Source organism: Tupaia chinensis, unplaced genomic scaffold, assembly GCF_000334495.1.
Source record: "Tupaia chinensis unplaced genomic scaffold, TupChi_1.0 Scaffold144269_1, whole genome shotgun sequence".
Classification (NCBI taxonomy): Eukaryota; Metazoa; Chordata; class Mammalia; order Scandentia; family Tupaiidae; genus Tupaia; species Tupaia belangeri.
In genome coordinates this window covers 1,944,424-1,956,661 of record NW_006204127.1, presented here as the reverse complement: position 1 = coordinate 1,956,661, position 12,238 = coordinate 1,944,424, and the positions used below count along the sequence as shown (strand labels likewise).

The following is a 12,238-nucleotide window of genomic DNA, read 5'->3' as shown; positions in this document are numbered from 1 at the left end:
ACGGGGAAAGAGACCAGGATCACGTCTGAAGACCTCTCGGAGCACACCAGGCATGCAGGTGCCCTGATCCGAGGTGGCCGAAGCTGGGGCGGGTCCTGGCATAAAGGCCCCGCTATTGCCTGTCTCTTCCTGGCTCATGAAAGAAAGGAAAAGCTTAAACGAATGAACTCCAGCCGGCTGCACACAGCCATCGAGCGCCCTAACTTGCCTCACCCTGAGTGCATCGCACACTATGCGTCCTGTTCCGACGCAGCGCCCGGTCTTGCCAGCAACGAGGCGACCAGTAAATGCGCTCAGGTACGCAGTGCCCGGCTGCCTGCCGCAGCCGCCGCTCCCCGCCTCGGCTCTGGGGGACTCTCATCCACGCCTTGCAGTAGTGACTGGGTCAGGGGAGCAGGGTGCTCAGCACAGTAACCAAACTGGCCACTCTTTCATTCAAACCTTCCCTATTTCAAGCACGGTGGGTTGTTTAATGGTGCATGAAACAGAAATAGTGTCCTGGAGGCTGTAGACGGTGTGGAGAGCCAATACTGAACTAAGACGACAGTTACATGATGACAGAGAGTATGCTGGGGGAGGCATAGCAGAGGGCGGCGCTGACATGACGCAGAGTGGGACTGGCCCCAGCTCAGGACAGAGGCCAGCGTGGCGTGCTGCCGTGAGCAGGGCACGACAGCCCAGCCCTCCACGACACAGCGCGAGGCCCTTTGAGTCATGGTCTCCCTGGGGGAGTTAGATGTCAGACCAAGGAAATGCAGAAGGAAACCTGGCCTCACTCACTAACTGGGAATATCAGGGTATCCTGAGGGAAGTCTAGCGCAGTGGGGATTCCAAGGGCAAGGTCAGGAAACAGCTCAGGTGAGCACAGAAACACCAGAGACTGCGGAGAAGACAGAGCAGGGATTGTAAGTACTTCTTATTTTGTGTGCTGAGAAAACTTCATACACTGGGACCAGCAGCTAGCATAATGGCTATGTCGCTGCACTCCCATGTAATTGACCATGGCTCGAGTCCCGGACCTGGTGGCATGTGCGTGTGTGCCCAAGATCCCAAGAGGAGAATGGAGAAGGGATTGCGGCATGGCCATCCCCCCTGGGGGGTGATTTCTCACTTTTTGTCTCTCTGTCTCTCTGGCTTTCTCGTGAGCGCAGGAGCTCTATAGCAAAAAACCTCTCCAAAATAAACAAACAAATAAAAAGCCTTCGTGTATTTTAAAGTAGGTAACTAAGTAGGTAACTCATTTCATACAAATGCTGGAGCAACTAAATTAAGTGCACTATTCTTAACGGTCCGTGGCTTAAGTTATAGGCATTGACCCATTATAGGAGAGTCTAACAGCCCAAGTCAGAGACCTGAGAAATAACTGAAGTCTCCGTCTAGGACGCTCTCTAGCATCAGTAAATGAATCCTTGGCGTCCGTGGGATGCATTCAACTTTGTGTCAGGAGACTTTCCCTTGTAAGCGTAGCTCCAGGTGCTGGGACGTAGAACAGCTTTGCCCAAGAGCTATGGCAACAGCAAGGATCACTCAGTCCCCGGATCCCTGCAGCCATCGTAAACGTCGTTCCCTGATAGTTCTCCAGAGTTTCTCAAGCAGCCTCTGGTGTAGACTGGAGAATGCTTTGGTCACTAGCATCATTGGACCGCTGACCTAGTTCCCTCTACTGACAGTTCTTCAAGTTCAAGGTGTAGACGCATCCTGTGTGCTGAGCGGACCTCAGGGTCGGCAGGGTGGTCAGTCTCCTGTTTCCTTTTGACGTCTGAGTCCTTGAACTAGAAACGGATACAAAGAGCAGTGTGGGCCGTCCTCAGCATCCTCACACACCTCTTCCTTGCTGTGCCCTGATTCTGCAGGGGAGGGGAGGGCCGCTTCCCATTGGGTCCCTTGATGGTCACAAGACTCTTGAAGTTACAATTGGTACAAAAAACTTCTCTAAACCTATTCAGCTTTTCTCCCACAGAGACCCGAGCAACCTCAAGTTGTCAAGCTGGCCAGTGCTTTGTCATCCTCCTTTCAAAATGCCTTCTTGTTTTCCTGTTTCTTCTCTTGTTTTAATCTCCTGTCAAAACCCAGGGCTGCCACTCAGTCCCTCTAACTTAGCCTGTCAGTCAGCTTTCCCTTCCTGAGTCTGGATGAAATCTAATTTGTGTCTGAATGCAGACTGCGTACAACATGTATTTTCAGACCCCCCTCCTCCTGTAATTGTAAGCGTAGCTCCAGGTGCTGGGACGTAGAACAGCTTTGCCCAAGAGCTATGGCAACAGCAAGGATCACTCAGTCCCCGGATCCCTGCAGCCATCGTAAACGTCGTTCCCTGATAGTTCTCCAGAGTTTCTCAAGCAGCCTCTGGTGTAGACTGGAGAATGCTTTGGTCACTAGCATCATTGGACCGCTGACCTAGTTCCCTCTACTGACAGTTCTTCAAGTTCAAGGTGTAGACGCATCCTGTGTGCTGAGCGGACCTCAGGGTCGGCAGGGTGGTCAGTCTCCTGTTTCCTTTTGACGTCTGAGTCCTTGAACTAGAAACGGATACAAAGAGCAGTGTGGGCCGTCCTCAGCATCCTCACACACCTCTTCCTTGCTGTGCCCTGATTCTGCAGGGGAGGGGAGGGCCGCTTCCCATTGGGTCCCTTGATGGTCACAAGACTCTTGAAGTTACAATTGGTACAAAAAACTTCTCTAAACCTATTCAGCTTTTCTCCCACAGAGACCCGAGCAACCTCAAGTTGTCAAGCTGGCCAGTGCTTTGTCATCCTCCTTTCAAAATGCCTTCTTGTTTTCCTGTTTCTTCTCTTGTTTTAATCTCCTGTCAAAACCCAGGGCTGCCACTCAGTCCCTCTAACTTAGCCTGTCAGTCAGCTTTCCCTTCCTGAGTCTGGATGAAATCTAATTTGTGTCTGAATGCAGACTGCGTACAACATGTATTTTCAGACCCCCCTCCCTCTGTTATAAGCCAGATCTTGGAAAAGTCAATTATCTGCCTATACTCGCTTCTCTTTTTACAGCCGGAACCAATAGGAACCAATATGCTGCACTGTAATTGCGTCCCCAAAAATGATCTATCAGTAGCTTGCTGGAATATATTTTTTTTCCACCCTGTCAGCTCAATTTTCTGATGAAGGCTTGGATTTATTTTTCCTGAACCATTATCTACAGATTTAATTACAAGAGAGCCTACCTCCTGTTCTTCTGCCTCGCTTCTGGGGAGTGACGTCTACTGTCTGCAGCAGCGAAAACCACCGGAGAATTCCTCTGCCATGAACGGAAATGAGATCAGGGCAGGAACCCACACGGATCCCATCTCTCTGGAAAGATGAAGGCCATGTTACCACACTCAGCTTTTAGATCTACGTTGGTATTGTATTCATTCGGAGAGAAATTCTGGAGTATTTGACAATGAATTTCTGGCTCACCGGATGCTAGGGAATGCATCGTGCACTCGAGAAGCTCCCTCTTCCTTCTTTCTCAGGGCTTGTGAGCTGTGCTTGCTGCTTTCGGTGGGGATCTCAACGTTTCCTAGGACAGAAAGTTATTAGGTGTTATGGGAAATTAGCCACAAAGACTATTTTTGTTTAATCTTTCTGCTCAATGTAGTAGAAAGAGCAGATGATGACAGGAAGTGCTGTCTTTTCTTAGAGCTGTCGCTGAAACACTGGGCAAGCAATAAACCTTCGTGAGTCACAGCTTTTATATCTGTGAGAGATTAGAGATTCCCGAGAATTCCGAAGGTGTTCTGACATCCTTCGAAAGAGTTAAGTTTGTTCTTTCGATCAGTCACAAAGACTTGCCTGGAAGAAAACTTCAAAATGGCCTCATCTACCTTCAAATAGAAATGCCTTTCTAGTGCCAGTAGATGGCATAGCGTTAAGGCATTGGATTTCCACCTGTCCAACTGTGGGTTGAGTCCCAGACCCAATGGTTTGAAAATCATGTCAGATGTGTGTTGTGAGCATGCCCAGGGCCTTGAGAGGAGAATGGAGGAGAAGAGATTGTGGCATGGCCATCCCCTTGGAGGGTGATTTCTCACTTTTCTCCTCTCTAACTCTCTGACAAGTGCATGCACCCTATGGCAAAAACTTAAACAAAAAAATGCCTTTCTAAACGTATATACTGCCCAGAATTTACAGAATGCCTTTCCTTGCATCAGGCTGCTCCATTTGAAAAAATCTCATTGGGAATGAAATTCACTTATATCTTGGTAAGTGCAATGTCTAAACAATACTTAAATGTTACTATCTTACTCTCAGCCTCTGTCTGGAGGCTTTTCTGCTCACAGATCCCACTGATCTTTTCTGGGCATGAGAAGCAGGGTTCGTAGTTTAAAGGTGATTTCCCTCCCCTTGTGCTTAAACACGTTGGCAAACACATCTATGGTGGAATTGGGTAAGTTAAGGAATTCACCTCTCACTGAAAGAGTAAGAGAAAAACATTCACTAGGGCAATGGTTTCTAATTTTTTCCTCGAATATCCACTAACTGGATTTAGAGACTTATGTAACTTCTCCTCCAGTCAAACATTTTAAGTTGATAACCTGTTTTTCAGTATACGTTTAAATAGCTGAAAAGGATAGCAATTTGTGATGTATTATATTTCTTCCTTTCTTGTATGTTTCTGGTGGGATCTAAATGCTTTGGGGATTTGAGACACATCTTTTACAAAAGAACTTTGAAAAGTTTTGCACAAAAGTAGAATTAAGTATGAGTTTATTTTGGTGCGAAGTTTTTGTTTTTGAAATTCATGCATCATTTTTTCATAAAATACATTTTCCACATACTTTTTAAGATCCCCTTGTATTTACAATATATATGTTTTGTTTAACAGAAATTTTATATCACTCTATTTTGGGGGACTTGTATTTCCATTTTGCTTTCTTTGGAGAATTTTATACCAATGTAATTTATTTTATGTTAAAATAATTTAAAAAGATTTTGCACTGTAGCGTGCATGCATTCATTGTAGGATGGAGAGAAAGAGAGAGAAGGAAAGTGAGAAATCAGCCTCGGGGTGGGGGGTGGTCATGCCACAATCCCTTCTCCGCCATTTGCCCTGCAGGATTTTGGGCATGCACACATACGTGCCCAGCGTGTTTTTCAGGCTGCCAAGTTCAGTATTTGACCCATGCAGTTGGCCATGTGGGATCTAGCCACCTTAACCATGCCACTGGCTACACCTTATTGTATGTTTTTATTGCTCACTGTGTCACATTTTTCTGCAGTAAAAATATTTCTATGAATTGAAATGAAGTTTCACCCTCCCAAACATATAAAGCTTTATTTTAAGAAGTGTTGTCCCTTGCATATCACATGACAAGAGAACTGCTCAGGTGTTCTTGAACTGCTCTTCCTCTGGTGAAGACTCCTGTCTCCTCTCTCTCTCTGTCTCTTTTTCTGTGAAAAGGCATTCAGTTCTAAGACACTCTCCAGGATCAATGTCAGTCATTGAAAGAATAAAAATACACTCAAACTACATTCTGTGATAATTAACTGCTTACTGTTTTTGCTTCTGTACAAAAAGCTTGCACCACTGCTTTAGAAAACAGCCCTGAGCTATGCAGACTGCTGGGGCTTGCCTCACTCCCTCGTATCAGCTCAGCTATGTGCAGAAAGTCAGGTCTCTCTAAATTGTGTTACCCCCCGCCCTGAAAAGCCAGACATCTGCTAAACACCCCTGAAGGCCACTTGTATAGATAAGAAGCCGGCACCGGACCACCCTGAGTATTTGACCTGACCCGGTTGTGACACCTGTGTAAACAAGAAAGTCAGCAGAAGAAGATTACCACACTTAATGGACCAGTATCCCACTTCCTTATTCCTCACTCCCCCCTTCACCCCTCAAACCTGTGCCTATATAATCTGCATGTTTCTTTTGTTCGGGGCTCCACTTCCCTCTGAGTCTGTTGTGACCAGGAGTGGAGTCCTAGCGCGCTAGCAATAAAGCCCTCTTGTGTTTTACAGCAAGAACTGACTCTTGTGGTTGATTGGGGTTGCCGTGACTCTCCTTGGACTGAAGGGTCACCGGCTATTTGAGTCGGGGGTCTTTCATCATACTCAGAAACGATCTTCTTTGCAATGCTGAACTATATAAATTCAAAGCCATAAACTTGGCCTTCCTCAGCCATCATTTGTGAGTTTTGTATGCTAAAGACCATTCTGAAAAATAAAAAAAATAAAATAAGAAAAAATGTTTCCCAGGAAACCTTGGTAAGAAATAGAAGTGAGGGGGAAAGGAAAATGGGGGAAGACAATAAAAAGATACACTTCTTTATTTTTTTGGAGAGGTTTTTGCTACAGGGTGTATGTGTTCACCAGAAAGAGAGACAGAAAGCACAAATCATCCCCAAGGGGGGATGGCCACACCATCTCTTCTCCATTCTCCTCTCGGGATCTTAGGCGAGCACGCACATGTGCCCAGTGGGATTTTAAGCCACCAGGTCCGAGACTTGAGCCATGGTCGACTACATGGGAGTTCAGCGACATAGCCATTATGCCAACTGCTGGTCCCATAAAACATTATATTCTACATTGTAAAACTAATGTACAGAATGAGGCATAAATAAGGCTTATTTAGCTATATGTATCAGTGATTGTAAAGGTTAAATATTGGGTTGTCAGAAAATCATGATGTACTTTTCTATGCAAAAATGCATCATGACTTTTATGATGACCCAATAAAACACTGAAAAACACGGCTCTTACGAAAACACTTTCATTTGGTTTAAAAATATTTTTTTCCATTTGATTCTGTAACAATTACTTCCCCCCCCCCTTTTTTTTGACTAAGAGTCAAAATTCTCTTAGTTCTAGGATCAAATTTGTAATTCTTTGTTCTATGAAAGAAATTGAAAAACCCGTCTTTCTTAAAAATAGCGTCAATTTTGTTGCCAATTCCTGGGAAGTCATGTGCTGTCATTTCTGGATAACCTACATCCCTGGGTTGTTTATATTCATTGTACTTCCAAAGACTCACATTTTTCTAGTATCTGTCTCAGAAACAGCAGCATCAATATGCTTCACAGTTCTAGGGACGCCAAAGAAGCTGTAGGTGTCCTTGGGGTGTCCGTGTAGAACATTCTACTTCTGAACTGTTCCCGTACTTACGACCTTTGAAAAAACTGACCTTCATCTCTCTCTGCAACTTTATAAGCAGCTTCAAGTCCATTTGGCAGATCTGGCCAGAAGATGGAAATGAAATAAAGCTTACCTTCTCAGTAGAAAGAGTTTGTACACATGTAGAACCTGTCTTTAAAGAATATCATTGCTTCCCTTGTAGTTCTAATATCAAAGCTTCCCATCACACACTGGTGGGGTTTGGGGACCTATTGTCCGGGTGGAATTTAGAGAAGGTCCATATATGGTTTCGATGCCATCAATGCCATCCTGAGCCAGCCGGACATCACCACTGAAGGTGTAGTTGGGGTACATCAAAGCCCAATGTCAGCAGAATGGGAGAGTCCAAGAAAATGACATGATTCATGGACCAGCAGTTAGCGTAATGGCTATGTCGCTGGACTCCCATGTAGTCGACTGCGGTTCAAGTCCCGGACCCAGTGGCTTAAACTCACGACGGGCGCGTGTGTGTGCATGCCCAAGATCCCGAGAGGAGAATGGAGGAGAAGGGATTGCGGCGTGACCATCCCCCCTGGAGGGTGATTTCTTACTTTCTGTCTCTCCGTCTCTCTCTGTCTGTCTGGCGAGCGCACATGCCCTATAGCAAAAACCTCTCAAAAAAAAAAAAACCCCAAAAAACAAAAAACAAAACAAACAAACAAACAAAAAAAGCTATAATCTCAAACTGTCGGTCCACTTTTCATCTTCATCAAATGAGCATCTCCTCCAATACCTGGGTCTGGCTGAAAAGGATGTGCAAGGTTTCTTCCTATTCCATAAAAGGGAGAATTGTCATGAAGATCCCCTCCGGCAAAGGGTATCATTGTGTCCACTGGACCCTCGTAGACCTTGGTGAGGGTCAGGGTGAAACATTCCTCCAGAGTTGAAAGGCTTTCTCAGTGGCACTGTCCTCATCTGCTCTTGGCAAATCTGGAGTGTAATTTTCAATCCTGTAGGTTAGGTGCTTTTATTCCCAGCAAGAGTTCCTCTCAGTGAGGACAAACCGAGCCACACTGGGTCCCCTGAGTCTGGGATGTTTCATCATCTTCAGGGTTGCAGCATCTGGCTCCCTGGTCACATTCAGCCCAAACAATCCCTGCATTTGCTTCCATTTTTCATCTAATGAGTTGTTGTTCCTCTGTTTTTCAGTCTATTTCCCATAATTCCTGAGACTATAGTAGTACACCAGTACTTTTCACGGCTAGGAGTAGTCCTCTTGCTGTTCTTTGAACATCCTGAGCACGTTCCATCTTTGGGTTCTTCACTCTAGCTCTCCTCTCTGCCTGGAATCCTCTTCCAAGTTGTTTTTAAAAATTTGCTCTTATGGTGATATTCTTCTAAATGATTTTTTTCTTTTATTCATGATGAAGTACGTGCATGTGCTGGAGAGAGAGAGAGAGAGAGAGAGATAGAAAGGAGAGAAAGGAAAGAGAGAAAAGAGAGAGAGAGAGAGAGAGAGAGAGAGAGAGAGAAAAGAGAAGCACCCTTCAGAGTCTGATCGTGCCATGACCCCCTTGGTCCGGCCCTCCAGCCTGTTAGACAATCCTGGGCACTTCCATGCATGCCCAACATGCTTCATGACCCAGTTAGAGATTTGAACCATGATCACAATGTGGTATTCAGCTTCTTTTGAGCAGTATATTACCACTACACCACAGAGCTGGCTTTCTAATTTATTTTTTTAAAAAAACAACTTAACTGTCTTCTGAATTAAGTTACTGTGGCAATGATTATTTCTACACAATTAATCAACATTTTGGTTAGTGGTTTTGAAACATAAAGGAAATCATTTTGAGGGAAAATATCTTCTAATAAAACGAATGGGGTTTTTTTGGTCCAATTTGTTTATAAATCTTTAGATAAATAGTGCTCATTACTAGAATAAAATAAAGCTGAGTTTCACTTTTGCTTAGACTTTCATTTTCTACATATAAACATCAAAAACTATGTTTCCCTAAACAGGGATGGAGTTTTGCTGCAACAACACCCCTGAATTTTTGAACTTCTTCCAAATTAGAAATCTAAATCATGTACTTAGATGTCATTTAAAATTATTTTTAATAATACATCAGCTGATAACTTGATTACATCCTCTTTCAATTTCGTTGAAATTCAGGAGTGGAAAACCATCCGATTTCCACGTGGGCTTGTTATTCAGCCACTACCGCCAGTCTCCTTCCTACACGAGCTTTTGCTTACGTGCTCTGCTGGCTCCTGGCCAAGGTGATTGCAATGCCTGGCTAAAGTAGAGAACGACTGCACCAGAAGGGTCCTTAAAAAATGATGTAAATCGAGGGACCAGCAGATGGTGTAGTGGTTACATCATTGGACTCCCATGTAGTCAACCATGGTTTGAGTCCTGGACCCTACAGCTTAAAACTCAAGCCTGGCACATGTGCGTACTTGCCGAAAATCCCAAGAGGAGAATAGAGGAGAAGGAATTGCAGTATCGTCATCCCCCCCGGGGGTGATTTCTTGCTTTCTGTCTCTCCAGTGAGCACACATGCCCTATAGCAAAAGCATCTCTCTCTCTCAAAAAAAAAAAAAAAAGGGAAATTGAATTAAATCATACTCATGCACAACATCCTTACACTTCTTAATGCCCAGATCAGCAGCTTCATCATCGCCTGAGCTGGTTAGGAATGTGCCCCACCCTGAGTAATGCTGCAATGGGCGTGGGTGCAGCCGTCCGACGTCCTGCTCCCACTCCCTTGGATAGATGCCTAGAAGTGAGGTTGCCGGATCATGTGCTAGTATTCTTAGTATTCTGAGGAAAGATTGCGCTGTTTTCCATAATGGCTATACTAGTTTGCGTTCCTGTCTTAGCGTACAAAGGTTCCCTTTCCACTATATCCTTACCAACATTTTTTAAAGCCATTCCTTTTATTACTTTTTTAAAGAGATTTTTGCTATAGAGTATATGCACTCACTGGAGAGACAGAGAGATATAAAGTGAGAAATCACCCCCCTGGGGGGATGGCCATGCCACAGTCCTTTCTCCTCTATCCTCCTTTTGGGATTTTGGGCAAATACACATATGCACCCAGCATTAGTTTCAAGTCAGTGGGTGCAGGACTTAAACCACTGTCAGCCACATGGGAGTCCAGCGCCTTAACCACTATGCCACCCACTGGCCCCATAAAAGCCTTTTTTTTTGTTTGTTTGTTTTTTTTGAGAGATTCCTGCTATCAGGCACATGTACTCACCAGAGACATGGAGAGAGACAGAGAGAGAAAAAATGAGAAATCATCCCCCGGGGAGATGGCCACACTGCAGTCCCTTCTCCATTTTCTTCTTGGGATTTTTGGCATGCACACACATGTGCTGGCACGAATTTCAAGCCTGTGTGTCCAGGATTCAAACCGGTCAGCCATGTGGGAATCCAGTGCTTTAATCACTAGATCCCAAAAGTCATTCTTAAAGTGTAAGGTGAGGGGCCAGCACATGCCCCCTCTTTTTTAAATTGTCAGAGGGTGCTTGTGTTTGCCAGAGTAGGAAAGAGAGAGAGAGACAGAGAGACAGAGAGAGAGAGAGAGGAGAGAGAGAGGTGTGTTCATACCATAGCCCCTTCTCTTCCATTTCTCCATCATGCAAGGATTTGGGGTACACATGCACATGCACTCAGTGTGTTTTTCAAATTGTTGGGGTCAGGATTTGAACCACAGTTGGCCATGTGGAATTCAACACCCTTAACAAGTAGGTCACAGAGCTGTCCATGTCACCTGTTTTTTAAGTGGATTATTTGTTTTCTTACTGATGAATTGCTTAAACTCCTTATATATTTTGGATATGAACCTCTTATGAGATATATGGTTTCCAAATACTTTTCTCCCCTTCTCTAAGTTTTTTCTTTGCTTTGCTGATTGTTTCCATAGCCATACAAGAGATTTTTGTTTGATATAATTCCGTTTATTTGTTTTTACTTTTGTTTCCTGTGCTTTTTTTTTGGAGGGGGGGGATCATATCCTGGAGATCTTTGCCCAAACCAATGTCAAGAAGCTTTTCTTCTATGTTTTCTTCTAGTTGAAGGTCTTATGTTTAAATCTTTCATCCATTTTCAGTTCATTTTTGAATACGGTATAAGTGTTCAATGTCATTATTCTGGATCTAGAATAATGTGCGGGATCCAGCACCCTTGACAGGGCCTCATCACAGTGTCCTCTTCCCATAGCCCTCAAGCTAGTCAAAATCTGGGGGTGTGGGGAACCAGCAGTTAGTGTAATGGCTATGTCACTGGACTCCCACGTAGTCGACTGCGGTTCGCGTCCCGGACCCGGTGGCTTAAAACTCACGCCGGGCGCGTGTGCGTGCGTGCCCAAGATCCCGAGAGGAGAATGGAGGAGAAGGGATTGCGGCGTGACCATCCCCCCTAGGGGGTGATTTCTCGCTTTCTGTCTCTATGTCTCTGTCTGTCTGTCTGGCGAGCGCATGCGCCCTATAGCGAAAACCTCTCCAAAAAAAATATAAAAATCTGGGGGTGTGCATCCAACGTGTGTCAGGTCAGTCTGGGGTTTAAGCCCGTGGTTGGCCATGTGGCTCCCAGCAACACAGAGCAGCATTACCACCTATGCTACTGCAGCTGGGCCTAGCTTTGTTGGTTTCGCTCAGGATTTTGCTGTTTAGGGTCTTCTGTGGCTTTATATAAATGTTGGGATTTTTTTTCTATGTCTCTGAAAAACAATCATTGAAATTTTGGTAATGATTTTATGGAATCTGTAGATTAAATTGAGTGGGATATGGACTCAACCTAAGTGTCAATCAGTGGATGGACAAAGAAATTATATGTGTGTGTGTGACATTATTCAGCCTTTGAAAAGAAGGAAATCCTGACATTTGTGATAACATGAATGAACCTTGAGGATTTATGCTTAGTGAAATAAACCAGGCATAGAAAGACAAATATTGCGTTCTTATCCATAGAAGCAGAGAGTAGAATGGTCATTACCGGGGACTAGGGTAGGGATGGGTCCGTGTTGTAAAGTTCCAGTTACACAGGTGGGGAAAGTTCCAGAGATATATTGCACAACGTGGTGACTATAATTAATGATGATGTAAGAGGAAAGTGGAATTAAAGTATGTTTACTTTTGGCACAAAAAAATTTGAAATCCTTATGTAATGTTTTAATAATATG

At 44.4% G+C, this 12,238-nt stretch overlaps 1 pseudogene; it reads right to left on the bottom strand.

Annotated features, from left to right (window-relative positions):
• Positions 1-8,280, bottom strand: part of LOC102490886 (interstitial collagenase-like) — an 8,772-nt pseudogene extending 492 nt beyond the window's left edge.
• Between the last annotated feature and the right edge of the window lie 3,958 nt (positions 8,281-12,238).